The 23,923-nt window shown below is 43.7% G+C and overlaps 1 protein-coding gene across 3 annotated transcripts in view; it reads left to right on the top strand.

Moving 5' to 3' along the window:
* Positions 1–291: 291 nt before the first annotated feature.
* The window catches only part of sema4c (sema domain, immunoglobulin domain (Ig), transmembrane domain (TM) and short cytoplasmic domain, (semaphorin) 4C), an 86,938-nt gene continuing 63,306 nt past the window's right edge, over positions 292–23,923 (top strand). For all 3 annotated transcript variants that reach the window (XM_076730786.1, XM_076730784.1, XM_076730785.1), the window contains exon 1: positions 292–805. The gene's annotated coding sequence lies outside the window, so the exon portion shown is untranslated. The remainder of the gene's footprint in view (positions 806–23,923) is intronic.

The raw sequence follows: 23,923 nt of genomic DNA, 5'->3' as shown, positions 1-23,923 counted from the left end.
CAATGAAACTGTCTTAATCAAGCAGTGCAATGGCTGCTGGGGCCCCCCAGTCTTTGTGGGGCCCTTGTTCGGAGAGGCTAATGGGCGGAGACCTGTTAGTGTGCCTTTTTTTAAATCCTCCTAGGTCCCTGCTGTGATGCGTACTGCAGAAGTAGGCTGGGGGCGCACACACGCCGCAGCGCCACGCACCACACACACACACACCCACACACCCACACGCACACACACACACTCACACTCACTCGCACACACACTCACACACACGCATCATTTCCAGTGGAGACTGGCACAGAGACGCAGCGCCACGACCACTCCGCTGTGTCTGCTTGGTGCGGACTGCTGAAACTTCTGCGCAGAGGCGGATAGATCCATCCAGCTCGTCCCAGATAGCGGATTAAATTCACGCTTTCTTTTCTTTCTTTCCTTTTTTTCCCCCTTTTTTTTCCTCCTCCTCCTCCTCCTCTGGTTTCGTGTTACAAAGCCTTGGGAGGGAGTTGCGCGAGGAGCCAGTTCCTCTGTGCAGAAACTGAATGACAGGATCATATGGCTTGATTTGCCTTATAGTCCAAACATTTCAAAAGCAGAGGCGATAAGAAAAGAGGAGAGGGCGAGCGTGGGCGAATTCAGCTGTGACTGATGAGGATGCGGAATAATTCATAACTCCAATTCAACAACAAATCCGAGATAACGGGGGGAGAGAAGAGAGAGGGAGAAACGGATACTGGATCTGTCGTCAGAGAAAGACGGAGAGGAAAGCGCAGGACGCGTTGGCTGTGATCAGCAGCACCATCACCGTAATAAGAAGGTAAGTTTGCAGCCGTTATTTGTCCTCACGGTGGTCGCAGCGGTGTGAAGCGGCTGGATTAAAAGTAGACGAGGGAAGCAGAGGTAGGAAACATCCTGATGCGGAGTCCCCGGCTCTCCAACTGTTGCCACGAAGCCCCCTTTTCTTGGAAATAGGACGCCTTCAGATACACCGTGTGAACAGATTATTGGTGATTAAGGTTGTCCGTTTGGGGGCTTTGGATGCAACTTTATCTCCATTTCGCGCAGTGTAAACACAGCGCACTGCGGTCAGGAGCTGCTGGAAGGGAATCAACTCCGGGGCTTCACTGTAGGCTGTGTATCTACAGCATGCTCTGCTCCAGTCATGAAACTATACCGTGCCATTTCTACTATATCATACTTATGATACATACATATTGTGTGTCTGTGTGCTGTAACATGCCAAGATTATCTCTATGCACCACGTCTAAGGAAAGATCTGTTCCTATTTTCCTATTTAATGCTTCCTGTCATGAGTGTGTGCTGCCTTATAATGAACTTTGTGGAACCTTTCTTTGCTTGATAGTGTTGTGCATCTACTGTCTATGGCATCAGTGTAATATTCTAATTGTATTCCTAACTTACACTTTGGGACTTCTGCTGGCTGCCTAAACAGAGTTTTAGATGTTATAGAGATGTTATGGCAAATTATCCTGCACTCAGCACACAGCATCCTACTGAAAACATATACAGAGATTTTAATTACTCATCTTCCCACAGTAGTTATAGGTGTCATATATGACAGCCCTCAGCCACTTCCTATGCTATAAACGCAATGAGTCCTTTGAATTGCTGCCTCAGTTTCCCGCTTGCTCAGCTGACACTCAAAAATTAAGCTCTTGTGGTGACAATAATCCACTGAGTTGAGATATTGCTTTGGAGTGCTTTTTTCCCCTTATTCCCCCTTCTGATTTTTTTCCCACTTTAATGAAGTAAGTATTAGCTTCAGTCGAGTGATTATTGTAATTACTGAGGGGGGCAGCCGTCCACACTGGACAGTGGGCAAGGATTTGTGTAAAAAAGGTGGTGGTTTAGGAGGAGGAGTAGTGGGGGGTCTGCCTGCTTTTCCTCGTCTTTCTTTTTTACAAGCTGGATGGTGCCACTGCCAGTTAACTAACAGACAGTACGGGGGGAGTACGGCCCTTCAAAATAAAGACAGCAAGAGTTGTGGGGGACGTAAGTGGAGTCATGTTATTGCCTTGTGGGATGAGGAGGTGGGGTGGATGACTTTATATAGCAGTATTGTGCTTGGGGATCCACTTTCTGCTTTAATATTTGTGTAATTTTCTCATAAAGCTCTCACAGAATTTGTCTTTCATAAGGCTGTTGGGTCTGTGTCAGCGCGTGTTTGTGTGTGTCACTGTGTCATTTGCAAAGATTAATGAAAGTAATATACTGGTAGGATTCAGCGTTAGCACTGAGCCGCAAGTTGACATTTGCAGAGATGCACGGGAGGATAATCCCTCCAAAATTCACTTTACTCACCTTCTAATTTGTGAAATCAAGTTCGTAGACCTTTAAGAATAGACATAATCCTCCATCTGAATACACACAGTAGATTATACAAGACTAAAGCAGGTTACAAGAAGATATTTCTGAAAACCAGTTTGGCTGTTGAAGCTTTCCCCCTGACATCTGCATTATTCCCTGAAAAAAAAGCTTTGAAAATCCAGCTTTATCCAGGGCAGTCGCAACAAAGACACACACACACACATACACACACGCACGCAGCCCTCTGGCCCCAGATGTTAATGCCTCCATTGAGAGAGCCACAGGACTCCTGCCGACTCGATCTCTTCATTGTCGGACAGACAATGGACTCCACATCCTGACCGCCAGCCTCCTTCCCATCTTCCCTCAACACACTCCTCATGCTCCTCACACACACGCAACGAAACTGCACACAGTCATGTAGACAAAGGACCACATGCATCCTACATTTCTGCATGCTTTTACAGTCGACTTCACATGTGCAGGTTCTCACACACCATGGCACGTTTCCCTCAAGGGTGCTTTTAATATTCTGTTGTGGCATCTGATTACAAGTTGGACAGATGTGGAATTTCCTTAAACATGCGTCTTTTATTCACAGCATGTTTGTGTATTTATGTGCGCTCACGTCGCCTCTGGGTGTTGTGTTGTACATGTGTCCCTGCTGCAGTCCACGTCATGATAGAGCAGGAACAAACCACTGCTCGATATGATGATGATGTATTCATCTGCCGGTTCTTTTCTCCATCAATCAATTAATTGTTTTGTCAATAAAAAGTGAGAAGATAAAGAAAAATGGCTATCACAGTTTCCAAGGAGCCAAGATGATGTCTTAAAATGTTTTGTTTTGTCTGACTCACAGTCTTAAACCCAAAGATGTTGAATTTACTATCATATAAAACAAAGAAAAGCTGCGAATCCTTCCATCTGAGAAGCTGGAAAGAGATGTTTCTTTACATTTTTGTTTGAAAAGTGACTCAAACGATGAGTCGGTTATCGAAAGAGTTGCTGATGAATTTTCTGATTAGTCAGTTAGTCAGCCAGTCATTTCAGCTGTACTTCACTATGTCAGTCTATGCATTTGCTCATCTTTGTGCGTGTGTGCACATGTGACATAAACTGCGTGCTTTGACACCAACGGGCCAACATTGCACCATAGCCGCTAGATCATCACTGCACCAGATGTCTCCTGTCTGCTGTTTGTGTGTATGTGTGTGTTTAATTGTCATCTCTGTGTCACGTGCATCATGTCAGTGCAACAGATACTGTGGCCCACATGGTGAGCAGCTGAATGCGCACAACCCTCCTTTGATAACGGCATGATTTTTGACAATGCAACTGAAAAGCTTTGCATACGGGAACACACACACAGATCATTCCGTCTGTGTTGTTGCTGTTCATGCTATGGTGCTGTGGGAGCGTATTGATCTGAATTCACTGATGATAATGTATTTTCAACGGTGGTAGAGGCTTTTTTTTTCCCACATCCTCTGCAGAGCAACAGTTGATGTGCCAGCTTCCCACAGGAGGCATTTTTTTCAAAACATCCTTTTTATTCCAACGGTTTAATTCCTGCTCTATGTGCCTTTCTTTCCTTTCAAAACTCTCTTTCAGAGGCAGATTTGCTTTTGTTTTGGCCGTTTCAAACTGCTCTGTGTTTCCTGCTGAGCTGAAGGGAGTTCACATCTCCGGCCGTGCCCTCTGTGTTCTGATGCCGCATGAACAGAATCACCCTGACTCGTTTTTTTTTGTGTGTGTGTGTGTGTTTCACAGTGTGTATGTGTCTGAGCCGGTGTGTTTAAAATATGTGTTTGTGTTGAACAGAGATGTGGTTCATGGCAGGCCAGATGCAAGAGCTGGAGAGCAGAAGCAGATGGGTTGTGTGTGTTTGGGTGTGTGTGTGTGTGCCCGTGTGCGGATGTGCCTGCGTGTGTGTGTGTGTGTGTGTGTGTGTGTGTGTGTGTGTGCGTGCTGGAAGGGTACAACGGGAGGCGGGCCTGGGCCGGACAGGCTGATGTTTAGAGAAGAAGGAAGGGAAGGGGTTTGTTTACAAGACCATCATGGTAAATGGGCTTTGGCAGGGTGCAGAGTCAAAGTGATATAAACCTTATGTTTTCATGCTTTCAGTGCATATGCACCTGCATTATTATTGCTATTAGCTCATTATCAAAGACCCTGTTAGCTAAAGAGATGAGGTTACGTGCGTGTATGTGTGTGTGTTGAGAGAAGCTGTGACACAGCACAGCTGTGGACTAGAAATGAGAGTGACACCAGATCGGAAATCTGGCTCAGCAAATCACACTCACATTCAGGATTTTAACACATTAGCATGTCATCCACACGATCTAAGATGATGAGGCAGCTTGTGACGTAAATTCCATTTTTTAGTTTTTGCCAAAATTAAGATTAAAAACCATGAGTTGTTGCGTCTTCTAACTAGGATGTTGCGCCTTGTTCTTCCTCCTTATCTTCTTGTGATGTGGGCTTATTTCTCTTGAATGAGAATGAATGTGTCAGGAGGCTGTTTTTCAGGTTGTTTCATTGACCTTTCTCCCCCTTTGGCGTCTGCTATTTTGACAAAGTTTTATCTCTGCTAGGAGAACAACTTCTACTTCTTCTGTGCCCAAAAACAATATCTCTTTGTGCAGTAAATCACTCCAGGAGCAAATCTATGGTGACCAAGATAGCTCAACACACTAAAATGGACAGAGCACAGCCAATCAAGAGACACTTTCATCAGCACGTTAAGAAATGCACCGTAAAATGAAAAACACAAGCTGGTAGAGAGACGCTGCAAGTTGCACACACAACACAAGGAAAAGTTCAAAGAACACAAAGGTTCCAGCTAAAAACTGATCAACATGAATGTGATTGGCTGAAGCTGACCAATTGTTGATAATGTTGGAAAGAAAGCTGACAATGTTTTAGATTTAACATTCTGATTCTGATATTGCTGCTCATTCCTACCGTGTTGTTTGTTGGATTTTAGTGTCCCCCGAAACTTACAGTGTGATGACTGCTGTCTCCCAGCTCTCTACTACATCCTACATGCAGTCAGTATGTAGTGTGTGGTAGGGCAGTTATCTTAGTTCACTGTTTTTGCAGTTAGCATTCAGAAAAATAATATACTTCGGAATTTTGTATCAAGGAAATGATACAATGCGCATATCGAAGGGCATCTATCTTTTAAATGTCACTCATTAAATCTCACAAAGAGAAATGAAACTGTTTTTCAAGTGATTTAGTACTTACTTTTTTGTTTTCCAGTATGTTTCTCAACACCTCCAACTGTGAGGGTCGCCAGCATTTTATTTCTGGACAATAGTACCAGCAGACTCAAAACACTCAATCTTTTAACATGAATAATAGACTTTATTTTGTCACATTTTGTCTGATGTGAACACACTACGTGCTAACAACCTTAGCGGTTAGCATATATGGAATTATGACACAGCTTCCGACATGCAGTGTTCATGTGTTGGGTTTTCGATATGGGTGCTTCTTCATGCTGCATATGTGTTGTGAAATGTGGTCTATTTATGTGCAGCAAGTTTTTAATGCCACATATGTATTGTCACCATGTTGATGGTGTTTTCTTAATTTGATGATGTTTATCTGCAGTGTGATGAGCTGTTCCCACTCTACCTGGCTAGCATACAGAAATGTTTCTAATGCCTCAAATATCATGCAGCTATAATTCATTGATGTTAAAATGCTACAGCATAAGCCCAAACACACACACACACACACACACACACACACACACACACACACACACACACACACACACACACACATGCACATGCTGCACAACCTCCAGCCCCCTCTCAGTGGCTTTAAGGCCTGTTGAGAAGTTTCCATCAGGCAGTGAAGATGGATCCAGAGGGTTTTGGCAGCGGCTGTGATTGCAGTTGTTCCGAGACGAGAAGCTTTTGCTCTTCTGCAACGTAGCCCTTCCCTTTGAGCTCTCTCTCTCTCGTCCTCTGTCTCTCACCCACTTACACACACATTTTTTCTCCTCTTCCTCTTTCTCACTTGTTTCGGGCTCAATTCAAGTAGCATAATGAGGTCATTTTTGCATTGCCAAAGTGTATGCACTTACCACTTATTAAGCTCAACTTTAATTGAACAGACAAGTGCATATTCAGCGCATTGTGAATGAAAACTGTACTTGTGTAGAGGAAAGTAGTATAATCCTGTTGGTAGCTCTAATAGTAGTGCCAGTACCCTGAATGCAGCCATTATGGATTTTTCTCTCTGAAGTTAGATTAAATGAAGTCTTATTGGCATTGCTGTCAAAAAATGACATTATTGCCAAAAAAAAGCAATACACCAGAACATAGAACACAAGGCACTAATAAATATTTGTCATTCTATGAATGATGCAGCCCCCCTTTGGGCCAATCAATAAATAAATAAGCCCTGAGGGAGGAAAAGTGTTTCCAGGAAAGTCAGACTGGTGGAAAATCCAATATGGTGCATGCTGACATTCCTAGAGGCAAATCTGTACAGCAAGTATAGCTGGATGCACCAAATCCGGGTGCTCTTGCAGTGTGGAAGTTATGTTTATCAAAGCTTCTCATTCTGACCTGTAATTTCCCCGCTGTCAGGCTGATCAGTGTAATTCAAAAAATGTCAGAATGCAGTAGTGAGAAGCATCACCCAAATCTAACCACTGTTGTCTGAAACAAATGAAAGAACAGATGGGGAGTAATCCATTGCTCCCTGCCATGACGTAAATGTTCGTGCTTTTCTTTGGCTCCGCAAACTCTCTGCCTTTATGTGACCCACTCAGAGAGTTACTGGATGCCTTTAGAAGAAGCTTGGTGGAGCTGCTCTGGGTGGCTCGGTTCGTGTGCATTATTTATCAGCTGTAGAATGGAGGTGGAGGAGAGCCCTGACCTGCTTGTTTGTTACCAGCTGACCACTATTGGCCATCTGCTGCCTGCCAGCCTCTCTCTCTCTCTCTCTCTCTCTCTCTCTCTCTCTCTCTCTCTCTCTCTCTCCGTCTATCATTACTTCTCTCTCACTATCTATCTCTATGTTGCTCTGCTCTCTGTGTATCCATCTGACAATATATCGATAACTGGGTTTCCATCCAAGTTATTTATGGAAAACAGGGCACATAGAAGGTTAAATGGATTGTTGCTTACTTGTGATTTAGCACGGTTCACTAAAAACAATGTCATAAAAAGTGATGACAAGGCAGTTTGTCAATATGTATTAACATACAGTGACAGACAGTGCTAGATTCTGTTTTCAAAGCAAAAAAAAAAAAAGCTAGCTAATTAACTAGCTTAGCTTTGCTGGAAACAGGGAAGCAGCTAGTCTGGCTCTGTCCAAGTGTGAACAAATCCATCATATAACCCTGGTTTTTTTTTAAATGGAACAGAGTAAACAAATGACATATAACGTTAATTAGAGAGCTTTAGAGGTGCTGGTAGGCGGGTTTTAGTAGACAAAGTCGGGCTAGCTGTATTCCCCTGCTTTCAGAGGTTTTGCTAACATAAGCTAAGCTAGCAGGTGTTCAGAGATGTGAGTGGTATTGACTTTCTCATCTTTCTCCAAGCACATGAATAAGCGCATTTCCCAGAGTACAAATGATTCCTTTAATGAGTTATCGCTGCAGCAACAACATTTCTTTGGGCTCAATCATTACAGTGTCATTTTATGGTATCTCCACGCATACAGCAGCATCCAGCCATTTATAGCGTCGTTGGCCAGGCGCTGTGTCTTTTTGATCTGTCAAGACACACTCAGGGAGAGAAACCTTCATCATATTTGATACATATCCAGTAATTTCCTCTTGAAATAGCAGCTGGACTCATTTTTCCTGCTTCATCCTATTTCCTGGGTCTGCCCATCCCTGGCTGTTGTTGAAATTGTAAAGCTGGACTGGGGAGGCACGGTAATATGCTCGGCCAAAAACCTTGTCAGCGAGCCAACTGTGTTTCGGGGGCACCATTGTAAGGTATTATGTGTGTTTTCTGAGGTCCCCGACGCCTGTTCGTCGTCTGCTTGTTGTTTTGTTTGTTGCGACTCAGCAGATGTTTTCTGGCTCAGTTGTCTGCTCTGTGTTTTGTGTACGGGAGACCGCCAGAATTGTTCTCTTTTTTTTGTTTCTGGTTTTGGTGACACGTCAAAGCTGTGTGGACCCAGTGTGAATGCGGAGGTTCCTATTGTTAACTGTCAGGGGCAACATTGCTGTGTGTGTGTACTTTGCATAGAGGATATGCCCATGCATATTCAACTCTTCCTCTTGCTGTTTTCATGCATTGTTTCCTGGATAGTGTATGCAAATGTGCATGAGCTACCAGCAAAAGATAACAGTAAAAAATACTGGTTCACAGACTGGATATCTGAGATTGTATGTGTCAGTGTTTGAGTGTGTGTGTGAATAATGATGCAGATGCAGTGGGCAGTAGGAGGGTGTGTGGAGGAAAGTAGGCCCCTACCCTCCTGGTTCCCGTGTTAACCAGAGCATGGTAGTTTGTTTTTATGACAGCCTTTTTTTGGCATTGTTCTGGTCCGATAGAGCTCGCCCTCCCCTACCGTGGGACTGGCCGTTAGTGGGCAGGAAGTGCCGGGAGCGCGCAGCGTGAGCGCACACACACACAAACACACACACTGTGCTGCACACACAGCCCCTCCTAAGCTATCGCCCCACACTCACACATAAAGTTTTGAAAGGACAATAAAAAGTTGCCCTGCGGCTCGCAGGCTGGTAAGCTGCAGCTTATCCAGGAAGGCGCTGCAGCCAGGCTAATGGCCTCTCTCCAGGCTAGTCACTACAGAGGAGCCCATGCAGGCTTATCAGCAGCGGGAGGGCCCCTACATGGTTGCTCTTTGAGAGCTCAGATGAGCTAGTATGAGAGAGTAGCTTAGCTTTCGTAGCTGTTGGGAGACTGAGAGCTATCTTTGCTTATTTCCTGTTTGTCTAATGTTATCTTGGCAGTGTAGGAAAATCAGAGTTAGTCATTAGCCCGTCCTAATGACGACACAGATGTTTGCCCAGCGTTGCACCTCTAATTGGAAATTCAAAGTTAACTTAGCATGACACTGCTTAATGGGAACTCAGCCTATCAAGCCTTACTATGAAGTCAATGCTACTCTTTATTGTTGAAAAATCAATGATAGACCAGTGTGGCTTTTACCACTAAGCAAGTGCTTCTTTCTAGAGCCATGGGGCCCTTTTGACAAGTGTGAAGAAGATAGTGGCAAGTGTTTGAAATAATGATCAAATATCTCCACAGAAGAGGTGTATTTCTTTTCTTTCATTTGAGATGTCAAAGCAAAGGGCCAACATGATTTGTAGAATGTGACTGAAAGTGAGATGAAGTGAGTGACTAGCCATATTTTGCCACATAGATGCTAGTATGACGACTCCAGCATGACTGAGCCCATGAGTCACTGCTCCTTTTCTTCATTTAAACTGAAGCAGGGAGTGATTTAGTGTTCACAGCAGCTGCTAACTCTACTGCAGCGAGGTAACCCGCTACTGTTACCGCCGCCTCGTATGAAAGATTTACTAAACACAACCCTTTTCTGCCTTGAATGGAAAGTAAATACAGCCTGTACAGGACCGTGCCTAAATATCCTGAACCTGCTGTTTGTTTTTGTTGACGATGCCAACTCCCCACCTGCTCTGCTGCTTTGCATATTGCCCACGATTTATGTGATCACATCCTGCAGACAACAAGGATAACACATACAGTGTTATTGCATACTCAATGTAAATGGGGAGATCAGACTGACATACAGCTGGGTATTTGATCCTGATGTGGACAGCATCTGTATGGAGACAGCGCTATAATGTCACTGTAGCCTACTTTCATAGTGGGACCTGTTCATCCACTGGAGCAGTTGAGGGTTAACTCTTTAATTTCTAATTGTTTTTGGTGGTCTGCTTACACTAAAACAAACTGTATATTTTTCATTATTAAACTCTTTCAATAAATTTGAATCAAACTCAATCCAGAGTAGGCATAGCTAGGTAGCCTCTGCTTTTAGCTGCTGCACAATTGTGATCTTTCCATGCAGTTCCTGATGCTGGTACATATTGTTGGTAATGTAGACAACACGCAGGAAGTTATAGACTTACAGACTAATAGTTTTTTCTTTTTCAGCTGCAAAACCCCCCCAAAAAAAGCATCTCTACGGCACATGTTCTCTTCAGGATTGCTGTAAACACAGCAGTTGCACAGCAGTAATCTTTGATTCCGTAATGAGACGTGGTGAAATAGAAGTTACCTGGACTGCCAACCTATTGGTTTGTGCGTAGCCCACTGTAGCTCAATCATAAAGCACATTTAAGAATGTAAACACATTTATTACTGTGGTGTATACAATCAAAGCATTGTACATCTTGATCATACGCGATCATACGGTTTTATGTTTATCAACGGGTGAAATCCAATGCTGGACTATAAATATCAATGGGATCCGCAGTGGGATTCCTGTTAATCCCCTGTGTCAAGTATAAATCCATCTTTAATGATTCACTTCTGGGTCTGCTCCCTCTCATGCACTCAAGCATCATTGCTAGTTTAGCAGTGCTAGCCCTGGTTATCACTCTATTAGCCTCACCTCCAACCCAGCACTTAGGGTCTCTCCTGAGCTCAGCCGCATCAGCAGCTGGACCTATAATAGTCCTGTTGTTGAGGTGTTGGTCTGGTTAGTGTGCTGAGGAGGGGGTGGGAGAGAGAGACTGAGTCTGTGTTTGCCCCCTTACCCGCCCCTGTCCTGCTGCAGACTCACCTTTGACCCCCAGCTGGTGCACTCCCCCCTCTCCTGCTGCTCTTTTCCAGTCCAGTGCTCTCTGCATGATGTCTGACTGTCTGAAGGGAGGGATGGAGAGAGAGAGAGAAAAAAAGAAAGAAATATGCTCTGTGGGATGAGGCCATGATAATATGACAGAAAGGAGATATAAGAGGAGAAAAATGGAGATTGGGTAGAATACAAGGACTGGGTAGAGAGAACAAATAGAGGAAAGTGTACAGGTTGCCAGGTTTGGTCCATTGCTAGAGAGAGACAGAGATTTGAAAGCGAGAAAGAAGCCAGCTCACGCAGACAACAGCCCTGAGAAACTAAGATAAGAGCTGACCAGCAGTCAACAATTACACCATCAATTTCCAGGCTGGCTTTCACCTCCTTCTCTCACTCTCTCTTTCAATCTTTCTCATCTTTTGCTTCTTGGTACTTATTCTCTTTTCAGCCCCACTGCTGTGCCTCCTGTGTTGTTTTGTAATCGAGCTCTCCACATGCAGTCTGTTACATACACACACTCACACACGTGCTGTATTATGCTCTGACACATACATGCAAGCAAAGCATGAATGAAATTTAGTCAAGCAGTGTGTTTCAGTACAGTTATGATGTACTAGTGTTCTACCCCTTTGCTGGTTCATGTGTTTAATCTTCGACGTTTAAGAGGGAAATTATTGTACTAATATTAGTTCACTGACATACACGTTGCAAGATTTTACATACGAAACATCCGTTCATCTAAAATAAATATATCTGAAATGGATATAGGAAATTATACAAGGCACTGAAAGACTTAAAATATGAAGAATATGTAACAGAGTTTGGATGTTCCTGTCATTGTGTGCAAAATGCATTCAAGTTCAGCTGAAGCTAATATGAGACTTCAGAAGTCTGACACAGTCAGCTCGAGCAGGTATCCTCCAAATGCACTGTCCTCTCTGTGCCTGATTTTCTCTTTGTGTTCCCCTTGAAGATGTTTCCTGCTGATCCGAGGCGGAGGGATACATCCTGTTACCACAACAAATATCTTATTCATTTGGCTAACTCAGTCTGCCGCAGGCTCGTATTAGCTTCAGCTGAAGATATTATAGCGACATGTTTCATAGTGCGAATGGTCGAGTGAGACCTGAGTGTTGTATAAAGAGAAACTTTCAAATTCAAAACTTTAATCTTTCAGTTCATCTGAAAAATTACAAGATAGATGGCGTTCAGTGAGCAGACAACTGTTGCTTGTTACTTTGACTTGAGGATCTGAATACTCCTTCACTCATCATGCTTTCACACACACACACACACACACACACACACACACACACACACACAAACACACACACACTCGCTCACAGACTTTCAAACACACACTTGCAACATCAGACAAATATGGAGGGCCACGTGCATTTTCTCACACGTGCTCTCACCTGTACTAACACATTCACACATGTACGTATTTGGACACACACCTTCAGAAACACACACACATGCACATTGTCTCTGACTTCTCTGTCACGCTCACACACACACATACACACACACACAGGCCCGTGGCATATGGAACAGTTTATCTCAGTGTTTTTTTTTCATACCTATTAGGCAAAGTCTTTTTTAAGAACACCAGGGAGGAGGGAAAGGCAAACTCTTTATTATGATTTTTTCGCCCAAGGTTAGACCAGCCATGGAGAACAAACACACACACACACACGCATACACACACACACAGAGGCATATGCACACACAAAAATCTGAGCCCCCCTCTGCTTCTACGAGTCAAAAAATCAATAACACGTCTCTTTAAAAAAGCCTGTAAACTAATGGAAAGAGACAGTGAGAGAGTGAAAGGGTGAGAGAGTGAGAGATGGATGCTGATGAACCCCACCAACACACAGACACACACGCACATTCACTCTTTTTCCATCATGCTCACTTTCTCTGCTGATTGTGCTTTTTCTTCTTCTCTGTCTGTCAGAAGATAGATAGATAGATAGATAGATAGATAGATAGATAGATAGAAATGGGAGAAGTGTTACAGTGAAGTAGGAAAAGTAAAAGTAGTCATATCAGATTGAAGCGAGTGAGTTAAATGGCTCTTGCTTTTTAAAATTCATTGACCGTCCATCCCCTATCCCTCCCTCCCTCCCTCCCTCCCTCCATCCCTCCATCCCTCCATCCATCCCATCCTCTCATATCTCTGCGGCTGAACAGCCCTGATTTGTGTACCAGGATTAAATTCCTCAAATTTGTCTTTCACTCCCTGTGGGAGAGGGCCGTGCTTTTTAATTAATTGATTTTGAAATGAAGTTAGCTGCTGTGTGCGCGTGTGTGTGTGGGTGTGTTGCTGTGTGCGCGTGTGTGTGGGTGTGTTGCTGTATGCGTGTGAGTGGGGGTGTGTGCTGCGTGTGTCTGTCTCTCTTTCCCTAACGCTTAGCTGGGTAGCAGAGGGGTGGGGATGTGTATTTTGCTGAGTGTGTGCCTGTATTCCTATCTGGGCCTTTGTGATTATCTATAGACAGGGAAGCCAAAGAAATGGAAGTCAATGCAAAATCTACAGTAAATCAGAAGTGTAGAAACATTGTGTGGGTTTATGGGGCTTATGTGCTGGTCGGTTTCAGTTTCTTTACACTTTTTGCATGGCTCAAACAAATGAGATACAATATGCTAATTAATGAGCTTTAGAGGCAGATTTTGTTACCCTAGGACAGAGCCTTTGTGCTATGCTAAGCTAATCAACTCTTGGCTACAGCCTTTTATTTATGTTTAATGGACAGCTGTGAGATTAATATTGATCTTTCCATCTCACTCTGAGCATGAAAGCAAACAGCTTTTTCCCCAAAATTACCTCATGCAATCCCTGGTTTAAGGTCAGGTATAGAAACATTGAGGCCACATAGACAAGCACGTCACCTGTTGCTCCATTCAACTACATTTGGAAATTTTACAAATAGAAACAGAGAAAAATGGTTTCTTTGCAATGCATCAGCCTCATCATGGCAGACACGACCATCAAGCTTTTGTCGAATACATGCAACAGTCGCAGATAGTGCTGTAAGAGTACTGGTGGAACAGATACAGACTAGACCAACAGTGCTGAGCTGCTGTGATAAATGTGAATCAGAGCCTACATGATAAAAGCTTCCCTCAGTACAATTACATGCTTCTACATCTTTTCACCTAACTGTTTCACCTGAGTGACCATTTTAAGCCCAGTCAAAACCGATCTGCTAAACAATGAAGCTCCTCCAGTAGTGTTTTCAGCTGCAGCTGCTAAAAGTTTGTTGTCAATATGTAATGTCAGCCTTCGTTCTCCAGGCTCCTGTAAACGTGTGGGAGAATGTAGCCAGTTCAAAATTTACAGCCTCCTGACAGAAAGAGCAGAAAATGTTAAATACAAAAAAAAAAAAAAAAAGTATTCAGAGCAAATAGTTAGCTAACAGTAAGCATTAACAGCAAAAGTCACTGTCAACACTTGAAGAAGGTAGTAGTAAAATATCAACTTTGCAAATGTTAGCTGCAGGGAGTGGAGCAGACAGCTGTATTTAAAGGGATCTGGAATTATTGGTTGATAAGTAATTTGTTTAATGAGGTTGGTATCAGCCCTGAAGAATTTTCCAGCAACCACAACTGTTACATTTAGGACAAAGCTGTCGTTAACTAAACCGATTTTTCACTGTGACTCTATATGACCCAGGGATGCTTGTAAGATGAAAATGGAAGGGAGGCTTTAGCAAGAAGACAATTAGCAGCTGGGTGAATCTCTTTGTCCCCAGCCTATCCTGATTAAAATCCTGTCATAAAAAAATCATAGGCGGGCAAATCATAGCCACTTTAACGTGAGGCTTGTGCCAGGTAACTCCGTTTGTTCTCACTCCTTCATAATTATTAACCAGCGTCTGTGTGAAGGCATGAGCGCTCTGCTGTGCTCCATTAGTGTTCCTGTGTGTGTGATTTCTCTTTTTCTTGCGGCTGCATGGGCACTTGCTTTGTTCCACAGAGCTGCCGTGTTGTTGTATTATGTAGCGCACAAAACCGTCCTCTCTGGAGCTGCGTTCACCACCGCAGCATGCTGCCTCAGCGCTCGTAGCGTATGAGGATTGTGTGGCTCATCGGTGGAGGGTGGTGTGCGTCACAGCGCTGGTGGTGGATCTGCTGCATGCTGTCAGACCCACACCGTCTGTCGCAGTGTGTGTGTGTGTGTGTGTGTGTGTGTGTGTATGTGTGTTTTCTGTGTTTTAAGTGTGTGTATCTGTTTCTTTGTGTCTGCGTGAGCCTTTGTCTGTTCATCTGAGCAGTCTGTGTGGCTGTTTCTTTGTGTCTGCATCCATGTGAGTGTATGCTAACCTGTGTGCACCTTGATCTCTTTGTGTCTGAATGTGTGTAGTACGTGTGGAGCTAATTGTACCAGCTTCAGTGTGTCTTTATGTATTTGTGTCCTTGACTTTGTGTGTGTGCCTGAGCGTGTGCGCGAGGGTGCGTCTTTGTCTAAGTGCTTTGTGTCTGTATCTCCTTTAGTCTTATTAATTATATATATATCTGCATATTGTGTGTGGGTGGATGGGTTGGTGTGTGTGTGTGTGTGTGTGTGTGTGTGTGTGTGTGTGTATCTGTCTGTCTGTGTGTATGTGCGTTACCACGCTTCTATGACAGACAGAGCTCCCGCTAGACTTTATTAACAACATTTACTAGAAACTCTGCTGGGTTTGTCTAAGCTGGGAGATTAAGATGTGCGCACATACACACACTCTGACACACACTGACAAGACTGACTCACAAAGGCACGAGGGGTTTTGGGGGGAGAGCTTGTTTGTCTGTGTGTGTGTGTGTGTGTGTGTGTGGGTGAGTTTGCAAAATCAACAGACACATACGCTGTAGCGTTCCAACACATTCATACATGCTGTGATCTCACATATTCCTGTTCTGTCGTACATACTGCGTCACGTCTCCCACACACACACACACACACACGCACACACACACACACACACACACAGGCAGTTTGTAATTATTATGGGGGTTGTCATTTATGTGTGTGTCTCTTCTCACCTGGGCTGTAGCTCTCAATATGATATCTTACGCGCGCACATACACACACAAACCCTCAAACACTTTAAACAGTGCACCAGGGTGTTGTTACCAAACTATGAAGACATCAGTGTGTATCTCCGTCTGTGGCAGTGAGTGTGTGTATGTGTGTCTGCTCTGTGGAGCAGTAACAGCAGTTGGGATTGGGTTTATCGACATATTGGAACAAGGGATTAGTCAATTCCTCATCCTTCATTTCAACAGAGGAAGTGCACAGGTAGACATTAGTCAGACATGAGAGAGAGGCATCCTGAAAAAGTTGATGGAATAGTTCAACATTATGGTTGAAAAAGACTCTTAGAGCGACATGAGAAGATGGACATTATCCTCATGGCTGTGCATTAAGTGTCAAGCTGGGGACTGGAGAGGCTAACTGTTTCCCTCAGCTTCCAGTCTTTATGCTAACATATGCTAACCGTTTCCCGCCTGTAGCTTCATGTTCAGTGCATTCAGTGCAGTGCAGACATGAGAATGGTATCAATCTTTTCATCTAAGTCTTTGGAGGAAAGTTAAAACTTGTATTTCCCAAAATGTCACACCATTCCTTTAAAGTAAAAGCGACAGAGATATAGTGTCAGGCAGCTAAATAGGCCAGAAATGGGAGAAACAAGAAGGCAGACAGACAGTCCAATATACACAAAAAAAGGGGAAGTCAGGAAGTGCCAGACAGAGCTGAGAATAAGAGAAATTGGAGGCTGAAATAAATGAAAGAATGGAGAAAACTCATATAGAGCGAATGGAAGCTGGAGAAGTGTCTGAGATGATGAAAGAGAATCAAAAAAAGTGAGATAGAGTGATGCAGACAAGAATAGGAAAGTGGCAAATGCTGCAGATAAAAAAGACAGAGGCGGAGTGTGTGTGAATGTGTGTGTCGTCGTCAGCAGCTCTCTGACTTCTGCTTGGTGACCACAGGCCTCCTCTGCATTTCATTTATTGTCAGTCTTTATTTGATTTCTTTGTACTGCTGTCATTTTCCCCCCTCCCCGTGCGCCACCCAGACACTCTGCCACTTTTGTTTTTCCATTGCAGCAACAAAATGGCCTAGTTCTTTCCTCTAACCTTGACTTAAAGAGTCAGGGAGGGAACGCTCGTTCAGCCTTTCTGGCGCTTGTGCGAAGTTATGCCTTTGAGCATTTTTTTAATCATAGTTTCTTTTAACAACTGTTGATTGAAGCTCTGCGGTCTGTTTTAAAGATCTTACTTTTCCGTCTATTTACCTCCACAACTTTCTCTTTTGAAAATGAGTGGACTCTGCAACATGTTTTCCTTTGAACGTCTCAGCATGCGTCCTAGTTTTTCTATAATGTCGTAGAAAAAGAATGATGTGTCTCGAATTTGACACATACCAATTTGTATTTGCATGCTGCCAGTCAGCCTAAACAGCCAGCCCTACCACTGGTTTCGGTTATGTGCAGATACGGCTTCAATTTGCCAGACTGAAGACATTTTTGCATCTCAAATTGACTGCTGAGCTTTTGATTCAAGGGCTGACAGCGTGTGTCAGCTACCAGTGAGCTTCGCATTATTCGGAGGCAGGTTTGTTTATGTTGACATTATTCAAAATGGTCTGCAATTAATGACAGTTGAGGGAAAGTTGAAAAAGCCTCCCAGTGACAAAGCCGCGTGTGATGACAGTTTGGATGAATAAATTATGGGTTCTAAAAGCCGATCTTTATGTGTTGCTTAGAATAATATGAAGCTGATTTTATTGAGTCTTCATCTGTGATTGTGATGTAGGTGTAATGACATTTCTCTGGAGCCTCTGGGCCGTCAGCCTTTAAAACCCTGCAGTGAAGCTTGCCTTGAGGGGCTGCTAGCCCACCTTTAACAACTTGCTTGTATGTTGTTTTTTTTATTGGGAGTCTCCCGATGGCGTAAAAGCAGCTTCAGAGAGTTTTCCACCCAGAGGATGAGCAGAGTACTGAATCCAAGTTGTTCTTTTTAACAGTCAAATTTCTACACCCTGAATATCCAGCCAAGGTGTGGACGATTTGCAGCTTCGCCCCGCACATATCAGCCTTTGAAGATCCAAATCTGACTCCATCTCCTATCAATAACCTCTCCCTCTCCCACTCCTACATCAAAGTGCAAATTTATCCTTACAACATTACAAGCATTCTGCCCGCGTTGAACGGCCAGCAACTGCATTTAACGGGCAGCATTACACTTTAACATGGTCTCTCACTGTCCATTACTGCACCATTGATTCCAGTTAGGCTACATTGGAAATGGATAAAATGTAAGTGAGCCGAGGGTTTGAGAGGAGGGTTTCGTTTCGTCTCCACTGGTCCTGACAGCACATCGAGCAATTGGCTCCGGGCCCGCTGTGATCTCATGACGAGGTGATATAATCCTTGTTGGTCATGGTGTCTGGGCTGCCAGTTGTTTACCATTTAGTGAGCCGCAGAGCAGTGAGCTGAATGTAAATGCCTGGCGTCTCTTCACTTCTATTTTTGAAGAATCATTGAATTTACATTTATTTATATACACATGCAAGAATACATAAAAGCATAACATACAGTCTCCCTCAAGAGGCCACTTCAGTTCTTTTTTTCCTGTGAGGATACACCAAGACAATGAGCCCGCACTGTAGGAATAGTGTTTTGGGATGTCCCAGGGCTTCGGTCGTCTTAGCTGTATAACTCATACCAACACAGTGTGCTCAAACCCAGCTGGCAACATTTGTGTTTGTACTCTCACTGTCTTTTCCATCTCTCCACTCCATGGCATCCAAACGAAGCACAAATACCATAAAACAGCTTCGTTGAGGTGGAAAAAGAAATTGCCTTTTAACCAAATGTTAAATGCAGCCTAACCAGAGCGAATGGTAAAATTCACCAGCTGTTCTGCATTTACAGTGCAAGACGATCTGCTGAGGTTGAAATGTGTCACATGCTCTGTGCCTGAACTCCCTTGAAGATCTGGCATGGCTTGTAATTTATATTGTCACAGAAGGTACATCGTGTAATATATAACTTACTGCATATAACAGGAAAACTCATGTTTCATGGTGGGATTCGTTAATATGATAATCTGCCACACCCCTCCAGTGATGCAACACCCTATAGTGATTAAAAATAGATTCAGTTCATAAAGCTTTTATTTGTTTGTTTTACTGGAGCATAGCTGTAGTAAACACTCAGTGTTATGTAATTGATTCCCATGAAGAATCCTCTGGAACAAGTAAAATCATGGGAAGAGATGTGTTTCGTATTTGGCAGCAGCAGCAGCAGCAGTTTGTTTAGAATAACCAGAAGAAGGTGTATCTTGCCAAGAGTATCACCTACAAAAGTCCAAACTTCATCAACTGAACACCCAAACAAAGAAATATCATATTATCTAATGATGTATTAAAGTCCACAGCCTGCTCATTTATTTAAATGAGAACGCTACACAGGCACAGCGGGGGTCTGGACACAGAGCAAAAAAGATGGCTGTAGCCCATCGAAGAGGGGGCTTAACCTGGCACTCTTGATTTACAGGTTGATTGATGTGTCAGACTTCAACTATGCTAATGAGTTTTGAGTAGAGACTGAAAGCACAAGAGTGGTTGTGTTTTATTCAAATCACATTTTTTTGCCTGCAAACGGATGGTCCGTGTGGACCCTCGTGGACATGGCCAGACGACAAAATCTTACATCACACAGGGATGCGGCAAGTATAAATTGGACTTTAGGGAAGCACAGAAGAAGAGGAAGAGCTCAGAGTAGATTGAAATGATCCAGATGAGGTAGTACAGGCATCTTATTTGGATGCTCCCTGGTCGCCTCCTTTTCAGACTATAGGGCAAACCCAGAATGTACTGAAGTGATTCTGTATCCCATATGGCGTGGGAACACCTCGGGATCCACCAGAAAGAAATAGAGGGCGTAGCTAGGGAGAAGGAAATCTGGGTAACCTTGCTCAGTCTGCTGCCACCACGACCAGGACCCGGATAAGCAGCAGGGAGGGGATAGATGGATGAAGCAAGGACAGTCAGCAGTGCACTGCATGAGAGTCGTGCAGTCCTGCCTCAAAGCATTAGAAATCTTTGTGCCGTGTTTTGAGGTTTGATCAAACCTTTCTTGATCATCCTTTCACGAGCACCTGTAGCAGCACACAAACACAGCCACCTGTATTGTTTTAACAGAGCGCTGTTTTCAGTCTGAACACCTGCTTGCAAACAGATGAAAATCCACCTGTCCCGATGCTGTTACCCAGAGTTTCTTGCTCAAGAGCACTTAAGCATATCAAATGGATGTAATGCTGCACTGATCCTAGGTCAGGCCCTAACATTACACACACACATGTTTAGAGATACACATACATAAGTAGATAAATCAAAATCAACACTGACATACAAACTCACACATAAGCAGACAGACTCGTTCTCAGGCTTTGATGCAACAGCCTGCTTCTCTTCCTCTGACTCCCTAACACACCCACCCACACACACACACACACACACCCACACTCGACGCACACCTGTCCTCCTCCCTGAGGCACGTCTTGTGGAGAGCCATCCCTCTCCTTTCCTGTCAGCAGGAACAAATGAGCCGGGGCATGTTTCTTAGTGTGTGTCTGTACGTGTGTGCAGGGCAAACTTCCTGTCTGCCCAGCCTTCCTCTCTTTTGCTTCCCCCAAAACACACAAACACACACAGACTTACTCACTCACTCACACACACACACACACACACACACACACACACACACACACACCTGTTCTGCACTGTTACCCTCTGACAGATCACTGACATGCTGTCTCTAGGCCATCCTGCACTGTGTGTGTGTGTGTGTGTGCATGTGTGTGTGTGTGTGTGTGTGTGTGTGTGTGTTGTTACAGACAACCCCCCTACTGTGTCAGTCTGGCAATTGCCATTTCTCAAGGAGCTAAGGAAGGGAGGGAGTGTGGAGTAAGGATGGAGGGAGTGCGAGGGCCTTGATGTGAGTGTGTTTGTTGTCAGAGGGTTTATTAATAAAGATGACCTCAGCCAGAGCTGCTCAGAGGGTGTGTGTGTGTGTGTGTGTGTGTGTGTATGTTTTCTTTCTTCCTTTTTTCTCTCTCTCTCTTTGTGACTCCTTGATCTAGTCAGTGATTATTATTTTGAGAAGAAGAATTCCATTTTTATGTATTCATACATAAATTTCAATCTCCTGTCTTCTCTCTTTCTCCTTTGTCATTTTGTGGCAACAGCGTGCGCTTGATGCACAATGCTTGTGTGGACTCATAATGCATCTTAGGGTGCATGCAGACTCATCTGTGTGTATGTGTGTCTATGTGTGGGTGGGTGGGGGGTAACAGGGATAATCCTTCTTGATATAACTCCTTTGTGTCTCAGCGTCCGTGGATGTGATTATGTGCTTCATTATGTGGGGCTAAACAGGTTGAGTTCCCTGCGTGCGTGTGTGCAGACGTCAGTCACATGCTGTGTGTGTTAGGAAGAACAGATGTCCTCACAAGAATAGAAAGATGAGTAATTTCATTCGTAGCGCAGGGCATTTATGCATGTCATCACTGCGACTCTCCGTCACAAGTATGACTTGTTCATAGTTAAAGGGTCAGTTGTCTCCAATTACAAAAATGCCTGTTTTCTCAGTTCCCCCTCATGGCATCTGGCCATGCAGATTATTTCGCTTTGGTTGCTCAGTGTTTTCATACAGTGGTATAAAGGAGTGTCATTCTGCATCACCTAACTGCCTCTAACAAATGCACAATAACTTTCACACTGAGGCTGATGCTACCAGTGCAGCCATCCATTAAAACTAGACCTTTTAAAAGCAGATGAGTTTTTTGGACAAATTCGAGTTCCCTCACAACAACAAAACATCCAGAATCACCCCTGAGCAGCCTCCGCAGATAGCTTAGGTAGGCTGCAGGATATTTGCATTGTTGCAAAATTGCTATTTATATTTAATCATATCAAGCAGCGCAATGATTTCCCAAGATATTTTGTATAATGTCCCATAGTGATGTTCCTGTGTTGAGCTTCAAACAGCTGCTCCAGCATGAACTCTGTACTCAAGTTCAAATGCAGTTTTAAACACTTTTGTACTTCTGTTTCATGTGCTGCTTGAGTCAAGTCAGAACGTACATTATGTGTTCGTACACTTAATTTGGGTGGACTGACTCTTTAAAGACAGAAATTGGATTTGTAAAGTTAGGCGAGGTTGATGAACTGTATGTGGAGTCAAGTTAGGTGGAGGTAGACGTGGTCAGTAGTGGGAGGTGATCTCATTTGTTTAGCTGTCAAGCTCCCCTCTGAGTCCATCCCCCAGGGCTGGAGCTGGAGCCTGATTGGGACAGCCAGCCAAACAATGGGCCCCCAGGGGTCCGGTAGTTTCCATGGAGGGGGAGGTTGGCCCTCAATTTGCCCTCTGTCTGCCTCACCATGATGAGCCCAGAGGCCATTAGGGACAGGGTCTTCCTGCAGCCTGGGAGAACCATGTAATGAGATAATGCATGGCGCTCATGCTGTTACTCTCACCTACACACACAAACACATACACACACACATGTGCATGCAGGGGCACAATGCACATGTGCACAAATTACACTTCACAAACACATAAAGTGGAAAAATGCAGGTGGTACGCATATGAACACACACACACTCACTCACACACACCTTAAGTAGTAGATGCATGAATTGATCCCCACTCACATATATTAATCTTTAACCTTCCTCTCTTTCAATAATCCTCCATCCATGTAGGGTTCCCTGGCTATTTGCTATTTCAGCTGCAGCTCTGACCCTCAGCCAGTTGCATTTTGTAGGACAGACGGCAGCAGCAGTGAGAGGAAAGCTAATGAAACAGGATATCCCTGCCTCTGGTTATTCCACAGGAGAGGAAGAAGAAAAATCACACTCGCTTTGACCTTGAATGAGTCTATAAAATCAGACTATGCAGAGAACAACTGTATGTTTATCTAGTTTACTTATTCACTTGAAGGCGCCATTGTTCTTTAAGGCTCTCGCAAGACTGGAAATGCTACGCACTCCCCCATAGTGGTTCAGAGTGTCAGGGAGACACTGAGTCATATAGTGCCAGTTGGTCTTTGCAGAGTTCAATCACACATAATCTTAGGACCAGAACAAAGAAAACATGTGTAATAGCTAAGTTGGTCCAAAGTGCAAAATGTATTGGTTTCACAATAACGGCTCTGAAAGTGACCTTGATAATTCAACAATATGACAGGTTAATGTTACGACCATTGAATTTCATCATTCCTCCGGCAATTATGAGAAGTAAAGGGTTTTGTTTTTTGTTTGTTTTGTTTTTTTTGCCAGTTTTGCATAGCTGAAGGCTTAATAACCTGTGATCACCCATGTCTTTCTTGCCACTCGGAGTTAAAATATCTGATGTATTATCGTATATCCTTAGTGGTAAAAAGTTAAGTGGTTACGGCAAAATTCCTAGCAGACATCTTTTTACACATTTATATATTTAACAGACATGGAGCAACATCAGCATTCATCTGGAGTTGTGTTTCTGGCAACCTAACAAGTGTAAGTTACATTCACTCTGTTTGCAGCTCTGTTTTGGTCTCCACAAAAAGACGTTTCCTGAGAAAAATGTCTGGCCCTGTCACTGCTAAATGCTCCACTGTGTTCCCCAGCTCATTGCTGCCTTTGTCTGTCTGCTGTTTTATGCTGTGCAGTGAGTTTATCAGACATTTTTTTTGCTGAAAACAGAGTTCTTGAGAACCAAAACAGTAAAGTTGCAGGGCGTCGAACCAAAACAATAAGCTGAAAGATGCTAAAACACTATGTTCAGCTAACAGAAAG

The sequence above is a fragment of the Chaetodon auriga genome, chromosome 5 (assembly GCF_051107435.1).
Source record: "Chaetodon auriga isolate fChaAug3 chromosome 5, fChaAug3.hap1, whole genome shotgun sequence".
Lineage (NCBI taxonomy): Eukaryota > Metazoa > Chordata > Actinopteri > Chaetodontiformes > Chaetodontidae > Chaetodon > Chaetodon auriga.
The sequence above is the reverse complement of the archived record's forward strand: the minus strand, read 5'-3'. Positions and strand labels throughout refer to the sequence as shown.